We start from the raw sequence: 19814 nt of genomic DNA on the forward strand, positions 1-19814 counted from the left end.
ATGGTGAGTTTGTAGTTGCCAAAAGTTTTTAGAAATAGTCCATAGGTTATAGTCCAATGTCCATATTCAGGGTGACTCCAGTCAGTGACTGGGGATCTCAATTCTTATGGCTTAGGGTTTCCCCTTCTTGAAACCCAAAGCAGATCTGAGATGAAGAAGGATGGTGTCCCAGGATCTTTGTACATTTCCAGCAGCCTCTTGGCCTGAGAAAGCAATAGGTATAACTTTCCATCTCCCAAACATCATGGCAATTAGCACAGGGTAATTTATCCATTAAACAGGTCAGATACAGGTTACCACAACCTTCAAAGAGAAATATATACAATTATACTATTTCACTCAAGTGTCTTCCTAAATGTTAATACTCATTTTTTGATCTTTGAATCAAAGTCATAGTAATAGACAAGACTTGTTTACTTACATCACAAGACCTGAACAAACAGCTACCCTTCTATCTCTAACAATGCAGGCTTGCATTTCAAAGCTCTATTCATTCACATAGCTTCCTAAAAGGTATTTAAAGTTCGGCCATGGGTCATGTCAGACTGTGAGTTAATTAACTCTTTCATCATCTGGACCCATGGAAAAGAAGCCCTTGAGGAATTCCACCATGATTTCAACAATTTCCAGCCCACCATCAACCTCGGCCTAGACCAATCCACACAAGTGGTCCATTTCCTGGACACTACTGTGCTAATAAGCGATGGTCACATAAACACCACCCTATACTGGAAACCTACTGACCACTATACTTACCTACATGCCTCCAGCTTCCATCCAGGACACGCCACACGATCCATTGTCTACAGCCAAGCTCTAAGATACAACTGCATTTGCTCCAACCCTTCAGAGAGAGACAAACACCTACAAGATCTCTATCCAGCATTCTTAAAACTACAATACCCACCTGCTGAAGTGAAAAAACAGATTGACAGAGCCAGAAGAGTATCCAGAATTCACTTATTACAGGACAGGCCCAACAAAGAAAATAATAGAACGCCACTAGCTGTCACCTTCAGCCCCCAACTAAAACCTCTCCAGCGCATCATCAAAGATCTACAACCTATCCTGAAAAATGATCCCTCACTCTCACAGATCTTGGGAGACAGACCAGTCCTCGCTTACAGAGAGCCCCCCAACCTGAAGCAAATACTCTCCAGCAACCACACACCACACCACAAAAACAGTAACCCAGGAACCTATCCTTGCAGTAAAGCCCGATGCCAACTCTGTCCACATATTTATTCAAGTGACACCATCATAGGACCTAATCACATTAGCCACGCCGTCGGGGGCTCATTCACCTGCACATCTACCAATGTGATATATGCCTTCATGTGCCAGCAATGCCCCTCTGCCATGTACATTGGCCAAACCGGACAGTCTCTACACAAAAGAATAAATGGACACAAATCTGACATCAGGAATCATAACATTCAAAAGCCGGTAGGAGAAGACTTCAGCCTCTCTGGCCACTCAGTAAAAGACTTAAGGGTGGCAATTCTGCAACAGAAAACCTTCAAAAACAGACTCCAAGGAGAAACTGCTGAGGTTGAATTAATATGCAAACTAGATACCTTTAACTTGGGGATGAATAGAGATGGGTCATTACACATATTGAATCTATTTCCCCATGTTAAGTATCCTCACACCTTCTTGTCAACTGTCTAAATGGGCCATCTTGATTATCACTACAAAAGTTTTTTTTTTCTCCTGCTGATAATAGCTCATCTTAATTAATTAGCATCTTACAGTTTGTATGGCAACTTCCACCTTCTCTGTGTGTGTGTATATATCTATATCTTCTTACTATATGTTCCATTCAGTGCATCCGATGAAGTGGGTTGTAGCCCACAAAAGTTTATGCTCTAATAATTTTGTTAGCCTCTAAGGTGCCACAAGTACTCTTGGGTTTTTTTGCGGATACAGACTAACGCAGCTGCTACTCTGAAACTTAACTCCTTCTGGCTCTGTCTCACCTTTTAATGAGATTATATTACACTCAGAACCTCACAGGAGAGCTCTCACCTGTCAGCATAGAGCATCTTCACCAGATGTGCTGCAGCAGCACTGCTGTGTTGGTACAGTTGCACTGCTCCAGCGCTGTATGTATAGACATAGTGTGCACCTAGATTTTTATTCTTGTGCCTTTAATACTAGCCTAGAGCTTGAAGAGTAGAGACTTTGTGGTAACGATTGCAGGACTGGAAGTCTTTCAGCTTGGTTAATCTGTATGCAGAAGTCTGGTCTCCAGAAATGTGTAAGGCTACCAGGCTCCAAGTGTTTGTTCCTTAACAGATTAGATTAATATTTATGGTTGGCTCCAAATTAATCTGCTGTGTGTTTTGGATTAAGAAGGTCTGGTCTTAATTGTAAATATTATTGCTTATGTAGTGTGAAGTGCCTATAGGAGCCCACATTCCTAAAGTTAAACTGCATTCAGCTGTATGTCTACTTTGCAATAACATAGCAGCATGCATGTAGTGAAGAGCAGAACTTGTTCCGAGCACTGTATTCCCAATGTGATGGGAATGGGATGGGAAACTGACCACCAGTTTGGATACGTTGTCTGCTCGCAAGTTTACCCGTTCTCGTAACCTTGCATTGCACTGAGCGTTTAAGCCTGTCCACTGCTTTCAGGGATTCTTTGAAGCCTGTCCTTATTCAGCCTACTAGGCAAGTGTCATTTCTTGGGGGCAGGTGAGAGTTGTCATGGAACAGTGGAAGTTTGGTGTCAGCATGAATTGAAGCAGGGCTGGATTAAGATAATCTGCGATGCTAGACATGCTCCCATATAGTGGTGCTGTAGCTTTGACCCCTGCCACACCCTCTCTTTAGGGTGGTGGTAGCAAGGGTCACCAGCACAAACTTCTGCTCCCTCTTCCTCCTCCTCCTCCTCCGCGCCCCCCCCCCCCCCCGCCCTCATAGCTCCCTGTCTTCAGGCAGATGGGGGTCCAGGCCAGGATTTGGAAAGCTTCAACTTTCCCCCCACACATCCCAGCAGACAACCTTCACTGCCCCAAATAGAGGGGTGCTCTCTGCTGGGGTGGATGGTGGTTAGCCCCTCATGGCTGCAGCAGTGGTGAGTTGGGGACAGGACAAACTGGCCTGAATGGAGACAAACTGAGGCTTCATATTTTATTCTTGTCCACCCAAAGAGCTGCAGCAGGGCAACACCCTCTTCCAGGCCAGCACCCAATTGCAGATGTGGAGTGGCAGATCTCCAGGAGGTAGGGGAAGGATGTCCTGTTGCTTGGCTCTGGAACAGACTAATGCATCTCCCTATGGGCTCTAGGCTGTATGTGATGTGAGGCACTTGCTTTACCCCTCCAGCGTCAGGTGCAGCTGCTGCTCTCGGTCTCCACCTGCTGTAGAGTAATGTAAGCCTCTGTCCAAAGTCCTCCCTTTCTGGGTAAAACAAGTCTCAAAAGCAAACTGCTCCAGTAAAACGGTCCTTCCCCCAGCTCCTCACTCCCTGGGCTGCAGCCTTCAGGAGTTCACCTCTTGTGGTGTAGGGTGGTAAGCATAGTTCCTGTGGGAGAGCCCATGCCCTCCCTCTACCACAGCCTCCAGCCCGAAGGCCCAAACAGGGAAGTGGGCAGCCACTTCAGCCTCAGATGTTTGCCTGCTCTTCCCTCAGACCTACTTCTTGTGCTTGTCTCTTGGGCACAGGAGGTCTGCCAGTGGTGGCTAAACCCCGGACCCTCCCAGGTTCCTTCCCTGGCTCATTCCAATCCCTGGAGATTCTGGCCAGCAGGCTGCTGCTCCCTCCCAGTGTCTCATCCTGCGCAGCAAAAGGAAGCACTACTTGCTTCCCCACCAAGCATTGTTTGCAGCCCACGGCTGCCAGTCCCTGCATAACAGCAGTCCCCCAAATGCCTGTCCTGAAAGAGCCAAGACCCAGTAACAAGTGGTGGGCCTGGGCCTGCCCTTAGAGACACGTCCTGCTGTAGGGACTCCAGAAACTGGGGCAGAAACCCAGTTTATGGTGGTCTGGAAGCAGCTGGAATTGATGCCTGTGCAGTCATGGCAGAATAAACAGGCTTCCAGGGGGCCTCAGTGAGTAGGTCTGTGGCTCTCCTGAAGCCATTGGATGCTCTGCTTTGTGAAGAGTGACTTTTCAGACATTTGGATTATATTGGGGCTATTGAGAGGCAAAATGTCAACTAGCTTGCTATGGACTGAGAATGACTTGGGTTGCCTGGTGAGGCTGGTAGCACTGAAGTATTTAATCCTAAAGGGCCTCACCTTTTCTTTCAGCAGCATAGTTCCCTAAATGCAAGTGCTGAGAGCTCTTGAGGCAGTTCCTAGTCCAATGGTCCCAGGGCACAGGGAGACCTTTCCTGACCTTCAGGAGCACTGAGACAACACTCATTTTATGCATAGTTAATTTATAGAAAGTTCCTGATTAAATTTCCTCCAGTAGCTCCAAAACCACAGTCTCACATCAGCCAGCTAATCAAATTCTGCTAACTGACTAATGAGTCTGTCTCCTCCTCACCCCCCACCCCCCCAGTAAAGTCATCTCCCTAATGAATTTATCGATTATGCAAGAGAAGTGTAGTCGAGGGCTGACTGGGAAAGCTGTCCTGTGAACAAGTTGTATCTCTAATATTGAGATTAATATCTGATTCTAGGGTTTTGTGTGAATGAACTGGGAGCCTGCTTGTTAAGCCTGCTGCTGTGATTGGACTGCTTCTTCCAGACTTGAAAATGAATCCAAGGCTGGGAATTAGTAAGATGGGCTATGCACCCTTTGTGCCTGACTTCTGCAGCTTGTACAACTGGGTGTACAAGGTTGCACGTAGACCCATTCACTGGCATCATCTTCCTCTAGGATCTTCTGCTTGCTCATATTCCAGGTAGGGAGAAACATGTATCTGCATGGCCGAAACACAACAGCTAGCCCACTTCAGGTAATGCCTTTGTTAGGCCACGTCTACATTGCTGCAGTCGATGCAGCCGGGGGTCGATTTAGCGGGTCTTCACTAGACCCGCTAAATCGACCACAGAGCGTTCTCCAGTACTCCACCAGAATGAGAGGCATAAGGTAAGTCAATGGGAGCATGTCTCTCGTTGACTCAGCGCAGTGTACTCTGCAGCAAGTTGACCTAAATGATGTCGACTCCAGCTACATTACGCACATAGTTCGAGTAGTACAACTTAGGTCAATTTACCCTGGTACTATTGACAAGGCCTTAATGTCACTTTACAAGAAAGCAAGTATCAAAAGTATCTGGGTGTAAGGGAGCAATTGTCTTTAAAGGGCACCAACTTGAAATCTAGTTAATCTTTTTTTAATGGTCAAAAATAGTTAAATGTTCTCCCCATGTTTCTGAACGCTCAATACCAGTTTGAGGTTTTATAGTTTTCCTTGCCCTGGCTGCTGTGTGAAAGACCTACACAAAGGGGAAAAGACTGCAGACTATCTCCAGAGTTAACAAACTGAAAAAAGAGAGCTGTTTCTCTGCTCTCTTTTAGTCACAGGAAACTTGGGTGCTATTTGTCAAAATGTTTTAGGCAGGAGTGTGCTGTTTAAGGTCTCCACCCTTAAGAGCTGGATGGAGAATAACAAAGCAGATACCAATGTTGAGATGCTGTGAATTTCTGACTTTTCTTGTCAAGAATCTAAACTGCAGCTCCAAAGCTGCTACAGACTCAGGTTCATCTAGCTGCTAGGGTGCCTCTGGAAGGTCGGATGGGGAGAGAACTTGTAAGCTGGCCTGCTGGAGTGGGCTGCTCTGCAGCTGGCCTTCTTGCTTTCCCAGCTGTTGGGCAAATTGGCCCCTTCATGCTGAGATGCCTTCGCACCCTCCTTGGGAGGGGCGTGATTTTTCACGCTTATCTCCTTTTGTTCAAGGGTGTGGTTGAACAGTGCAGAAATTAACTTCAGACTAGCAGCTGGAGAGTGGAGAGACTGTCTGCAGGGATTTTTAAACAGGTATGTAGGGAAAAGAATGATCAAAAGGGGGGGAATGACATTTAAACTCTCATTGTAACTTCTTGGCAGGGACATGAGAGCCACACAAAAGGCAGCTGTTCAAGAGCCTACCAGGCCCCCTGGAATAAATCCACTTCAGCAGCTCTTCCAGCCTGATGGAAAGGAAGTTTGTTTGGCACACTTGTGACCTGGAATTGCTTAATTTTTTGTAAGCTGGGCCTGCTCCTTCCCCTTAAATCTCTTCTGCATCAGTTGATAAGCAGTTTCTCTTTTCAGTCAGGGAAAATGCTGCAGAAAGAAATGCCAGGAATGCAGACAGCAGGTGGGGACTGACAGATGTGCTTATCAATCATGACAGACTTGGTCACAGAGTGGTTTATTTATTTAAACAGCTACTGTTTGCCTCTGGCACAGTCTATACGGGGCCTCTCAGTCCTTTTTTTAGCATATACAAGAATGAAAGGCCCTGTATTGCTGTGCCTCCCATCTGAGGGTGAGCTTCCAGGCTTCACCTACTAAAGGAGACTAAGTGAAATGGAGGATTTGGTGAGTGTACTTCTGCCTTGGCTCAGCCTGTGTCCAGCAAACCTCTCACACCATACCTGTCACATCTTAATAGCATGTTTATTTGAAAGCAAATAACGTGGTAGATGTTGGAAGCAGGTTATGGGAAAGATTTGCCTTCCAGAGCAGCAGTGTAGGAGGAAAGAAAAATTTTGTTGTGAAGCAAATTACAGTTCAGTGAACTAAACTCACTGGACTATCTTTGTCAGTTAAAACACTTTCACAGTGGTTAGCAATCCCATTTTTTCTACAAGGTGCCCTGTTTTTCAGTGATAGAATCATAGAATATCAGGTAATTAGTTAAATTACATCCAAAGTTCCCATCCGGGGGCAGCCCAGCACAGTCGCTTGCACCCCAGTGATTATTTGCCAATTCTTGGGGCTTCCATCACAGGAGGAGTCAATCATTACACTAGGAGAGTCTCTAGGTGCTTCCACTGGCCTTTTCAGGGGGAGGAGGTGAGAGGGGGGGATTTCCAGAGGATGTGGAAAAAGCTAATGTACTCAATGCTTTTTTTGCCTCTGTCTTCACTAACAAGGTCAGCTCCCAGACTGCTGCGCTGGGCATCACAACATGGGGAAGAGATGGCCAGCCCTCTGTGGAGATAGAGGTGGTTAGGGACTATTTAGAAAAGCTGGACGTGCACAAGTCCATGGGGCCGGACGCGTTGCATCCGAGAGTGCTAAAGGAATTGGCGGCTGTGATTGCAGAGCCATTGGCCATGATCTTTGAAAACTCGTGGCGAACGGGGGAAGTCCCGGATGACTGGAAAAAGGCTAATGTAGTGCCAATTTTTAAAAAAGGGAAGAAGGAGGATCCGGGGAACTACAGGCCAGTCAGCCTCACCTCAGTCCCTGGAAAAATCATGGAGCAGGTCCTCAAAGAATCAATCCTGAAGCACTTGCATAAGAGGAAAGTGATCAGGAACAGCCAGCATGGATTCACCAAGGGAAGGTCATGCCTGACTAATCTAATTGCCTTTTATGATGAGATTACTGGTTCTGTGGATGAAGGGAAAGCAGTGGATGTATTGTTTCTTGACTTTAGCAAAGCTTTTGACACGGTCTCCCACAGTATTCTTGTCAGCAAGTTAAGGAAGTATGGGCTGGATGAATGCACTATAAGGTGGGTAGAAAGCTGGCTAGATTGTTGGGCTCAACCGGTAGTGATCAATGGCTCCATGTCTAGTTGGCAGCCGGTGTCAAGTGGAGTGCCCCAGGGGTCGGTCCTGGGACCGGTTTTGTTCAATATCTTCATAAATGATCTGGAGGATGGTGTGGTTTGCACTCTCAGCAAATTTGCGGATGATACTAAACTGGGAGGAGTGGTAGATATGCTGGAGGGGAGGGATGGGATACAGAAGGACCTAGACAAATTGGAGGATTGGGCCAAAAGAAATCTGATGAGGTTCAATAAGGATAAGTGCAGGGTCCTGCACTTAGGACGGAAGAATCCAATGCACCGCTACAGACTAGGGACCGAATGGCTAGGCAGCAGTTCTGCGGAAAAGGACCTAGGGGTGACAGTGGATGAGAAGCTGGATAGGAGTCAGCAGTGTGCCCTTGTTGCCAAGAAGGCCAATGGCATTTTGGGATGTATAAGTAGGGGCATAGCGAGCAGATCGAGGGACGTGATCGTTCCCCTCTATTCGACGTTGGTGAGGCCTCATCTGGAGTACTGTGTCCAGTTTTGGGCCCCACACTACAAGAAGGATGTGGATAAATTGGAGAGAGTCCAGCGAAGGGCAACAAAAATTATTAGGGGTCTGGAACACATGACTTATGAGGAGAGGCTGAGGGAGCTGGGATTGTTTAGTCTGCAGAAGAGAAGAATGAGGGGGGATTTGATAGCTGCTTTCAACTACCTGAAAGAGGGTTCCAAAGAGGATGGCTCTAGACTGTTCTCAATGGTAGCAGATGACAAGAACGAGGAGTAATGGTCTCAAGTTGCAGTGGGGGAGGTTTAGATTGGATATTAGGAAAAACTTTTTCACTATGAGGGTGGTGAAACACTGGAATGCGTTATCTAGGGTGGTGGTAGAATCTCCTTCCTTAGAGGTTTTTAAGGTCAGGCTTGACAAAGCCCTGGCTGGGATGATTTAACTGGGAATTGGTCCTGCTTCGAGCAGGGGGTTGGACTAGATGACCTTCTGGGGTCCCTTCCAACCCTGATATTCTATGATTCTATGATCTCCTCCCCCACCCCGACAGCTCTGTCTTGTAAGAAGATGCCCACTATGCTACCTTTTAGGATCTGGAGCCTAAACCAGCAAGCTTCTGCACTGGGCACTGCCAAAGGTGCGACAACTAAATAACTCGGGTCCAAATTGTGATCTCTGGGAGGGGGAGAATTCCAGCTATCCAGTTGCCCAATCCCTAGGTTTCACTGTAAGGAAGGCGAAAAAACCCAGCTAGCTGTAGCCAGTCTGGTGGTATGAGGAAAAATTCTTCCCAGCCTCAACACAGTGACTAGCATAGCCAACAACAACCTAGATGAGGGAGGTAGGGAGGATGGGTTTACTGCTGGAAACCAGCAAACAGGAAGTGGCCCTGAGCAGATGGCTCAATATCTTGTGCCTACCCTGGAAGTCTAGTGGGGGCTGGAAACTTTGTGGGACTGTCCTGTCCTGTCCTTTTTGTCTTCTCCCATCGTGGAAACCACCAAAACACACCCTTTTCTAGGTTCGGGGGCCCTCTTACAAGTGGAACAAAGCTAAAGGGGGAGGGATAGCTCAGTGGTTTGAGCATTGGCCTGCTAAACCCAGGGTTGTGAGTTCAATCCTTGAGGGGGCCATTTAGGGATCTGGGGCAAAAGTTGGGGATTGGCCCTGCTTTGAGCAGGGGGTTGGACTAGATGACCTCCTGAGGTCCCTTCCAACCCTGAGATTCTATGATAAAGGACAAGTGACTCTAGAAACTTTATTTGAGCATAAGCTTTTGCGAGCTAAACCTCACTTCATCGGATGCATTCAGTGGAAAATACAGTGGGGAGATTTATATACATAGAGAACATGAAACAATGGGTGTTACCATACACACTGTAAGGAGAGTGATCAGGTAAGGTGAGCTATTACCAGCAGGAGAGCGGGGCGGGGGGGGGGGGGGGGGGACACCTTTTGTAGGGATAATCAAGGTGGGCCATTTCCAGCAGTTGACAAGAACATCTGAGGAGCAGTGGGGGGGGGGGGGGGGGGGAGGGAGGGGAGGGGAAACCTGTAAACATGGGGAAATAGTTTTACTTTGTGTGATGATCCATCCACTCCCAGTTTTTATTCAAGCCTAAGTTAATTGTACCCAGTTTGCAAATTAATTCCAATTCAGCAGGAATTCATGAACGCGGGTCACTAGTGCAAAGCGAGTGCAAACCAGTGCAGTGGGGGTCTGTCCCTGTGCCTGTCGGCATCCATGGTCATGCTCCCAATGACTTCAGTGGAGCAGGAGCAGGCCCTGAATGCACCAGGCACAGGGTGACGGAGAAGTGGGCACAAGGGGACTGCTCACATGCACAAGTGTCAGGATCTGAGCAAGGCAGGGTGCAAGGCTGCGGAGGATCAGGTCCAGGGAGAGTGTGGGAGTGTCTCTCCCATGTCCCCAAAGATTCATTCCTTCTGCCCTCTTGTGTCTGCTGGAGCCTGGGATCAGAAACCTGTAATTCGTTACTGTGCCATGGCCTCTCCCTTGGTACCGAGTTCTCCCACTCAGCCGGTGCGTGCGTCTGGAACTCTCCACTCAGTGGATACTAGAACTGGCCGTTCATCTCTCCCATGGGCCTGTATGAATTCTGCCTATCAAATATTCCAGAAAGACCAGTAGGATGGTGGGTGGTAGCATATCCTGGAAGCTGATGAGAAGCTACATATGTCCGACTGTTCCTCAGATGTTCTTGTCAACTGCTGGAAATGGCCCACCTTGATTATCACTACAAAAGGTCCCCCCCCCCCCCACTTTCCTGCTGGTAATAGCGCACCTTACCTGATCGCTCTCGTTACAGTGTGTATGGTAACACCCATTGTTTCATGTTCTATATGTGTATAAATCTCCCCACTGTATTTTCCACTGAATGCATCTGATGAAGTGAGCTGTAGCTCACAAAAGCTTATGCTCAAATAAATTTTAATTTCTAAGGTGCCGCAAATACTCCTTTTCTTTTTGTGAATACAGACTAACACCGTTGCTACTCTGAAATCAGGAAACTTTGTTTCCACTCAACGTCCACTCTGACTTACTTGCTGGTACTAGACCCTGAATGAGTCTCTGATCAAAGTGAAGCCCTGTAAAACTAAACTTCTAGACAAGCCAGAGTGCCCCACAGACTTGCAGATGAAGTGACTAGAAGAATTCTCCCTTTTAGATGATTTTCTACATGTAGGCCACTTCAGCCTGTCCAGACAGAAGTCCCTCCTGAATACTTCCTGCAGTCTTGGAAGGAAACTTGACTATCTTTTGAAAGCCATCAATGTCTGTAGAGCTGAAAGAGTCTAGTCTTTGTTATTTAAAAACTGTTCAAGGTAGTTTTTCACCACACCTGTTCAGAGTCCCTCTACCAATTTTTGTGGCTTTGCAATTGCATTTTTTTTTTGTAAAAACATCTCATTTGCGGCTGTGTGGAAGACCTGTAGAACAGAGGAGACTAATTTTCCCATGCAGCAGGGGAAGCAATGAACATGAGTAAACAAAGTACTGTCAAATGCAGCATATTAAGACAAGGACAAAAGATAGCAAGTGTAGCAGCAGATCAAAAGCATTTTCAGGGCTCTGATTTGTTTGAGATGGTGACCCTGCAAACTTTCATTTGAAAAAGTTTCTATCCCTTAAGATTGCCAAGAGCTTTTCAAAAGTGCCCTTGTGCAGCTCTGCCCTTGAGTCTGCAGGCTGGCTGCTCTAGGGTTTCTGTTCAGAGCCGCTGCCCAGTGTCTTATGGAGCACAGTTGGGTAGCAATTTAAAAAGTAAGGATAATCATACTGCCATTTGCCCTGATACCCACGTTACCCATTATATTCCATGCCCTGCTCAAAGTTGTCAATCAGCAGCAGAAGGAAATGAACAAAACTGCTCAGTTTCACAACTGCTGTGGCCAGTAGCGACACTGCAGAATCATCAGTTTCACTGTACTGCTGCTAGGGAAAGTGCTGAAGATGAGCAGAGGCACCCACACAGAGCTATTTTCAAGACAAGATCCATCAAATGGAAGTTGGGAAGTGGAGTAGCGGTTGCTGTTCCAGCAGCCAGAAAGGGCCACCTGTTCAGAGGTTTAGCTATAGCTGCCAGGCAGGGCCCAGAGATTATACTCGGCATCAGATTGGAATCTAGGCCTCTCACCAGGGTGTTGATTGCTCCCTAGAGCTCCCTAGTGGGAGCTGTTCCATTGGCTTCTGATTAATAAGTCATCGTCATAGAGTGTAAGGCCAGAAGGGACCACCAGATCATCTAGTCTGACCTCCTGTATATCACAGACCACCAACACTAGCCCTCACATGCTACACTCAATAACTGAAACGAGACCATGGTATAACAGACCACAGGAGATTGTGCCAGAGGCAGGGAATAGGAAGGACTGAAGTACACCAGTGTCAAAGGCCACTGCAGTGGCTGGGAAATAATTGAATTGTCTGGTAAACTTTTCAATCCTGTTCTTAAACTACTTTGCAAATGATCAGTGTTAGAGCTTATCACGGAGTGTGGGGGAGTCAGGGCCCTGCACTTCCCACTTCCTGCAATTCACTGTGACTCTCAGACAGCCAGTAAAACAGAGAGTTTATTAGGCGACAGGAACACAGTCTAAAACAGAGCTTGCGGGTACAGAAAACAGGACCCCTCAGTCAGATCCCTCTTGGGAGGTGGGAAGCCCAGACCCAGGTTCTGGGCCTCCCCCCATCTCCCCAGCCAGCTCCAAACTGAAACCCTTTCAGACTGCCTCACCCAGCCACATGCCTGGCCCCTCCTCCAGCCTTTGTCCAGTTTCCAAGGCAGAAGGTGTCACCTGGCCCCAACCTCTGGCTCAGGTTACAAAGGACAGCTGCCATCATTTACGTGCTGGCAGTCAAGTATCATCCCTCAGTGAAGTCACACCCTTATTTCCCATCACCATCTAGTACTGGTGCAGTACCCCAAGGAAACAGAGGCACTCTGTGTGTTAGCAGAAAACCGTAAACTAGTAAAACTCTCATGAACCTTACCAGGTGACTATGCCCTACTCTGTCACAAAGCTCCCTCGAAGGCCTCCTGTATATAACGCTGAGGTCAGGGGGCCTAGTTAAGTTAATGTAGACAGAACCTAATCCTGTTGCTCTAATGGGTTAAACTCTGAACAGTCCAAAGTTTGACCTTGGCTACACTACGGTGTCGTGGCTCAGTTATTGAAATAGATACAGAAGTTTTATCTTCTGATTGCAATTTGTATTAGAGGGGAAGCTGGTAGCACCACTTGTAATTAAGTTTGTCCAGCACTTCTCATTTAAGACCTTGCTTTCTGTTGCTTCTAACTTTGCAAACTGTAACTGTTAGGGCTGGAATTTCCTCTGCTGGGTGTCTGCCTCTTGCTTAGTTTGTTTCAGCAAATACTGTTCAGCCATTTCCAAGAATTAGGAAAAAATACATTTTGCCCATGCTTTAAAAAAATAAAGTCTTACAACAGTTTTGTGGAGAAGCTGTAGCACCTCCATGTTTGAAATTTGGCAGTTGGATTGCCCTGGTATTAGGGATCCGTCTTTTGCCAGCCTCACAAAAACTCACCCAAATTTGGCCAAGTTATAAGCATCTGAAAAATTTGAGTTTGTACATGCTCGTCATAGACTTGTTAGTAAGGCAGCTAAATTCTCCAGCAATTCCATCTGCACTGGAAATTCTCCAGGCTGGGGGTGCAGAGGCTAAGCAGGACTTTCCCTCAGTTGCTGCTCATGGCAGCTGGGGGCTGTTCTGGCACCATGCACTGAACTGAGAGCAGGGAGCTTCTCTCACACTCGTAGAGCTGGTGCCCAGGTAGCATAGAGGAGGAAACAGCCTCATTTGAATGTAGAGAGGGCAGGAGCAAGATTGACGGCAGTGAAGGGGAATGAATTGTGACAAAGGGGTGCAGGTTGTTAAAAGCAGGCAGCAGGTGGCTACTGCAGCAAGTTGCACGGGCAACCTTAATTCTGGCATTTCTGAACTTTTGAGTGCTTGACTTTGCAATCTTAAGGTCTGCTTTCAGTGGTTGTTGTATTAGATCTGAGTATGTCCTTGTGAGAATGCTTTAGAACAGGGGTGGGCAAACTTTTTGGCCTGAGGGCCACATCGAGGTTCTGAAATTGTATGGAGGGCTGGGTAGGGAAGGCTGTGCCTCCCCAAACAGCCTGGCCCCCACCCCTTATCCGCCCCCTCCCACTTCCTGCCCCCTGACTGCCCCCCTCAGAGCCCCTGACCCATCCAAGCCACCCTGCTCCTTGTCCCCTGACCGCCCCCTCCCGGGACACCATCCCTATCCAACCCTCCCTGCTTCCTTTCCCTGACTGCCCCGACCCCTATCCATACCCCTGACAGGTCCCCCGGGACTCCCACACCTATCCAACTGCTCCCTGTCCCCTGCTGCCTCCTGAACCCTCTGCCCCTTATCTAACCCCCTCGTTCGCTGTCCCCTTACCATGCTGCTCAGAGCAGCATGTCTGGCAGCCACGCAGCCCGTTTGGAGCCAGCCGCGTCACCACACTGCCCGGCAGGAGCTCGCTGCCCCACCACTCAGAGCACTGGTGGCATGGTGAGCTGAGGCTGCAGGGGAGGGGGAATAGCAGGGGAGGGACAAGGGGCTAGCATCCCTGGCCGGGAGCTCAAGGGCCATGCAGGACAGTCTTGCAGGTTGGATGTGGCACGCGGGCCGTAGTTTGCCCACCTCTGTTTTAGAGGCTCTTGTGGGTTTAGGAGTGAATGGGAAGGAGGAATTAGATGTTTGAGACCTTCAATAAAGGCTCTGAGGAAATGAGTTCCATTCCCTCATCCCTGGGTGTTCTTGCTGGGAGAAGCACTGTGGTTGCTTTTGGATGTGTTTTCTGCGCTCTCTTTGGGGAAGGTCCATGGATATGTCCTGGCTGAAGTTGCTGTAGACTTGACTCTGCTACTCAATTTCCATTCCTTTGAGGACCAGGCTTCACTCTAACCTGTGATTAGATATGAGAAGTCCCAATAGTGCAACATCCTCTGCCTTTATTTGCTTCTTTCTCCTTATACTCAGTATTGCTGTTGTAGCCATTTTTATTTATTGCTTGTTGCAGTGCCATAGTTAGCCAAGGCACTTTCCAGACATCAGAGACAGGATCTTGTCTGAGGAATTCACAGTCCAAATCAGACATAACAAAGGGGGGAAGGCAAGGGTGCGCTTGCACAGTGACCTTGGTTAGATAAGGGAGAAGTGGATTTTTAAACAGGTTGCCAAACACAACTAAGTGCTGTTCAAAAATATTCCCACCCTGTGTAGGAGCCTGTTAAAAATGTTAGCTGCATGTGGTCATAGCCATCAGTGCAGCAGGTAGCAATGGCGAAGCACTAGCATAGACAGGGCCAGGAACATTAACCACCTTTTTCTGACCAGCAAGGGGGCAGGTATTGAATGTTCAGTGAGTCTCAGTAACCTGTGAAGCTGAAATTATTTTTGGTGTAATCTGGCACATTTGGGGATTGGGATTGGGAGTGGGGGTGGGAGGGAGATTTCCTGATTGCGCACAACTCAGACTCTTCCTTTATGGAACCAGTTTGGAACCAAAACTGGAAAGGGGTAAAGCAGCATCCCAGAGTTTTGATGGGAAATAGGTTCTTAGGTGAGACCCAGTTTTGTAGTCTGCTGAACTAGTTATACTGCATAGTTCTCCATCATGCAAGTCTGTGTTCATGGCTGGATCTACCATGCTTAGCAGTGCAGACGTCAACCCTGCCCTGCATACGGTGACCAGATAGCAAGTGTGAAAAATCGAGATGGATGGGGGGTAATAGGAGCTTATATTTAAAAAAAAAAAAAAAGCCCAAAATATCAGGACTGTCCCTATAAAATTGGGACATCTGATCACCCTGGCCCTGCAGGACAGGAGCGATCTAGCTGGAAATACTTTAGCTCTTGCCAGTACCTGTAGCTCTTGCCAGTACCTGCAAATCTTGTAAAGCCAGCAAGCTGGGGAAACATTGCACAACCATTGGGGGAAAGCAGGGTAATCTGCGAATCTGTGCTCTTAATGAGTACCTAATTCCTGCTGCTGCCCCCCAGGGGATTGGAATCCCACTCCAGCACTGCAAAACCAGAATGGGCCAGCGTGCAGTAAGTAGGTTCCTTTGGTTTGAAGCATATGCAGAAGGGAGTTGTAAAAAGAAAGGAAGCTAAATAGACCTTCAGTGGTTGTTGGTTTCTTCTCTAATGTTTGTCCTTTTCCATCTGTAGCTGTATTCTTCCTGTGAGTTTTCCTGAGCACCTGGAGGGTCACTGCCTGTATAGCCAGGTCTGCATACTATTTGAATGTCTAGTTTGCTTCTGTCTAATATTATTTTCAATGGTGCAATGTGGTGGTAGAAGTGCTTCAGACTCATTCAAATTGACTTACCTGTGAGCTCTGTCACATGGGCCAAAAACTTGTGGTAGGAATATAAACACAAGGCAAAGAGCAGTGGGGAGGGTGCTGGTAAAATAGGTTTCCTCTAAGTTAATGGTTGGGGAGAGGGAGAGAAGCAACACCGTAGATCTGTAATGTTGCGACCAACAAGGACAGAACACTATGCCGGGGAGTTTAGAAATACAGATAGGAAGCAAAGCAAGATTAAATGTGGGATCGTGGGGGGGGGAGAGATGAACTAACAAATCTGTGAGGGCAATAAACAGTGAGTAAAAGGAAGAAACCTGGAGGGTAGCAGTGCTAAGAGAAACTTGTAGTGCTTGTGGACACCGCTCCGCATTGTGCTTGGAGTATATGCACCCAAGGATAATAATTAGGATTGCTGTGTTTTTTGTTTTGGCTGCCTCAGTACCAGAAAGATGGCAGCTAAATGAAAAGAATTCAAAAGAGTAACAGTAATAAGGGGCTATGGGGGGAGGGGTGGCTTACGAGGAGAGATTTAAAGACCTAAATGTAGAACTTTGCTAAGACACTGGGTGGGGAGTGGAGGAGGGGGATGGATGGCCACAAGAGCCTGTAAGTATTTGAAGTATGTAAACAGTGAGCTTGGAAAAGGCTAGGGAATGGTCTGACTGGGAGTGACAGGATGAAATTGCATAAAGAAAAATCTAGGCTGGCTGGCAGTAGAAACTTCCTTACAGTGTAGCTTGGAAATTGTGCCCTCCCCCTTGATGTTGAATAGTGGGGAGCTGTCTTGTGACTTCTCTTACAGTCCTCGCAATGGCACATCAGTTTAATTAGACACAAGGAGAGTTACCAAATGCTTAATTTCATTCTATCTCAGTGTTGGGGGAGAAGTTAGCATGTACACCAGGACTGGGGTTGACAACTTTTCAGAAATGGTGTGCCGAGTCTTCATTTATTCACTCTAATTTAAGGTTTCGTGTGTTAGTAATACATTTTAATGCTTTTAGAAGGTCTCTCTCTATAAGTCTATATTATATAACTAAACTATTGTTTGTATGTAAAGTAAATAAGATTTTTAAAATGTTTAAGAAGCTTCATTTAAAATTAAATTAAAATGCAGAGCCCCCAGACCGGGGGCCAGGACCCAGGCAGTGTGAGTTCCACTGAAAATCAGCTCAAGTGCTGCCTTTGGTATGCATGCCATAGGTTGCATACCCCTGGTGTACACTCAATGCATCCGTTGCCTCTCTGCCCATTACCTTCCTTCCCACCTTTAAAAGAAGTCCGTGCTTTAATTAGGTAGAGCCAGCTTGAGTTGGAACACCTCTCTGACCAGGGAGAAGACACAGCTACGGAAGAGCTGAGTCCTGTTTCCTGCCTTCTGTCTTGTCACAGCTTTCTGCTTTGGAACCAACATGGAGGAGGAACTAAGAGGATAGTAGTTCATATGTGGATGGAGGGGAGTAAATGATCTGCTCTTTCATGAAACCCTGACTCTCCTCCCAGGGTTCTCTAGGAAGATCACAGTTTGATATCAAGGTGCAGAGGCACCGTGTTGTGCCCTCAGCATAGATTAAAACCTCCAGCACCAGTCTTTACTGGCTTGCAATGGAACTGTTGGAACACTTGGTCTTCTGACTCGTCAGCCTCATTGTCTGCTGCTGGAAATCTTTCTGGCCAGAGCTCCTCTCCGTGGAGATGTTACTAACCCCTTCTTGCCCCTCCAGCAGAGATTGGGTGAGACTGGGAGCTAATATCCTGAAGGAGTTTTACAGTTGTCTCTTGCCCTGCAGGTGGACCTCGCCTTCCGTCTTCATAGTCTCTTAGGTGTTGTACCACTGAGCTAAGGTACTGGAGTAAAGCAGAGTAACAGAGACCTAGATTCAGTCTCCTACCACAGACATGCACCTTCTAAGTTTAAGAGGCTAATGGAACTGGTTGGGCTTCAGATTGCTCTGAGGAAGGCGACTTAGTGTCTGAGCATCTTCTTTGGTCAGTCATCTATGTAGTCTTCCTGCTACACGAGGAGCCTGTAGTCTCTGAACAGGTAGAGGCGAGAGTGCCAGTGCACACGCCAGTCAGCCCAGCCCATCAATTACTGAAACCTCTTGCTGTGGCTGTGTGTGAGGAGGCTTTTTACCCCCACCAGCATCCACATGAATCCTCTCCACGGAACTGTTCTTGGTGGTGAACAACCTGTTTAATTCAAGCTGTCTCCTCTCAGCCAAGTATTGAATCTCTCAGCTCCACAGCTACCAGGTAATATTCATGTGGACAGGCTTTATGCTTGAGTGGCTCTGTTCTTGGAAAGGAATCAAAGGGAAGTGCTGTGTCCTGAGGGAGGTTCACTCTGTGTGTTTGAGGCTGTGGTGATGTCCATGAATAGCTCTACAGTGATATTTTATTGTATCCTGAGGTTGCAGTTTGTTAGCTTCCCCATTGTCTATCAGAGAACAGGGTTTGGAGTCCTAGATCATTTGAAGTCCAAGGACCATTGTGATCATTTAGTCTGACTGTATAACCCAGGCCAGAGAACATCCCCAGCCCATTTCCTGGGGCAGATCTTTTAGAAAAACATCCAATCTTGAGTTAAAAATTGTCCGTGGTGGAGAACCCACAACAGCCTGTGGTAATTTTTTCCAGTGGTTAATTACTCAAGTTTTTGCAAGTTTGCAGATGACGCTACACTGGGAGGAGTGGTAGATATGCTGGAGGGTAGGGATACGATACAGAGGGACCTAAACAAATTAGAGGATTGGGCCAAAATAAATCTCATGAGGTTCAACAAGCACAAGTGCAGAGTCCTGCACTTAGGAAGGAAACTAGGGACCGAGTGCACTGCTACAAACTAGGGACCGAGTGGCTAGGCAGCAGTTCTGCAGAAAAGGACCTAGGGGTTACAGTGGACGAGAAGCTGGATATGAGTCAACAGTGTGCCCTTGTTGCCAAGAAGGCTAATGGAATTTTGGGCTGTATAAGTAGGAGCATTGCCAGCAGATCGAGGGACGTGATCATTCCCTTCTATTTGGCATTGGTGAGGCCTCATCTGGAGGACTGTGTCCAATTTTGGGCCCCACACTACAAGAAGGATGTGGAAAAATTGGAAAGAGTCCAGAGGAGGGCAACAAAATTGATTAGGGTGCTGAAGCACATGATTTATGAGGAGAGGCTGAGGGAACTGGGATTATTTAGTCTGCAGAAAAGAAGAATGAGGGGGGATTTGATAGCTGCTTTCAACTTCCTGAAAGGAGGTTTCAAAGAGGATGGGTCTAGACTGTTCTCGGTGGTACCAGATGATAGAACAAGGAGTAATGGTCTCAAGTTGCAGTGCGGGAAGTTTAGGTTGAATATTAGGAAAAACTTTTTCACTAGGAGGGTGGTGAAGCACTGGAATGGGTTACCTAGGGAGGTGGTGGAATCTCCTTCCTTTTCAGTAATAGTGTGATGTGATACTTTTGTATTTTTATGTCCAATTTTGAAAGCAAGTAGTTTCTAAGTGAGGTGAAACTTGGGGTATGTTAGACAAATCAGACTCCTGAAAGGGGTACAGTAGTTGAGAGCCACTGTGCTAGGGTACTTGCACTAATGGCTCCTAGGCATGTATGGCTGAGGCAGGATGCTCTCAGTGGAGAGGAGGCCGAACCACCGCTGACATTCCCTAACAAATCTGAATGGTGCATCCTTGAAAAGGACAAAAAGCTCTCAGATTTAAAAATACTTCTGAGTGAGGATGGAGATGGTCAGGCATTTCACTGAAACCATGCACCCATAGTGG

General features: G+C 47.1%; 1 protein-coding gene across 3 annotated transcripts in view; it reads left to right on the forward strand.

Annotated features, from left to right (window-relative positions):
* DAG1 (dystroglycan 1) overlaps positions 1-19814 on the forward strand; it is a 115271-nt gene that overhangs the window by 36031 nt on the left and 59426 nt on the right. Inside the window, exon 1 of one of the 3 annotated variants that reach the window (XM_048856522.2) lies at positions 5924-5941. The exons of the other annotated variants lie outside the window; for them this stretch is intronic. The gene's annotated coding sequence lies outside the window, so the exon portion shown is untranslated. Of the gene's footprint in view, positions 1-5923; positions 5942-19814 lie in introns of those variants that run through there. 3 annotated transcript variants of the gene reach the window in all.

Source organism: Caretta caretta, chromosome 7, assembly GCF_965140235.1.
Source record: "Caretta caretta isolate rCarCar2 chromosome 7, rCarCar1.hap1, whole genome shotgun sequence".
Lineage (NCBI taxonomy): Eukaryota > Metazoa > Chordata > Testudines > Cheloniidae > Caretta > Caretta caretta.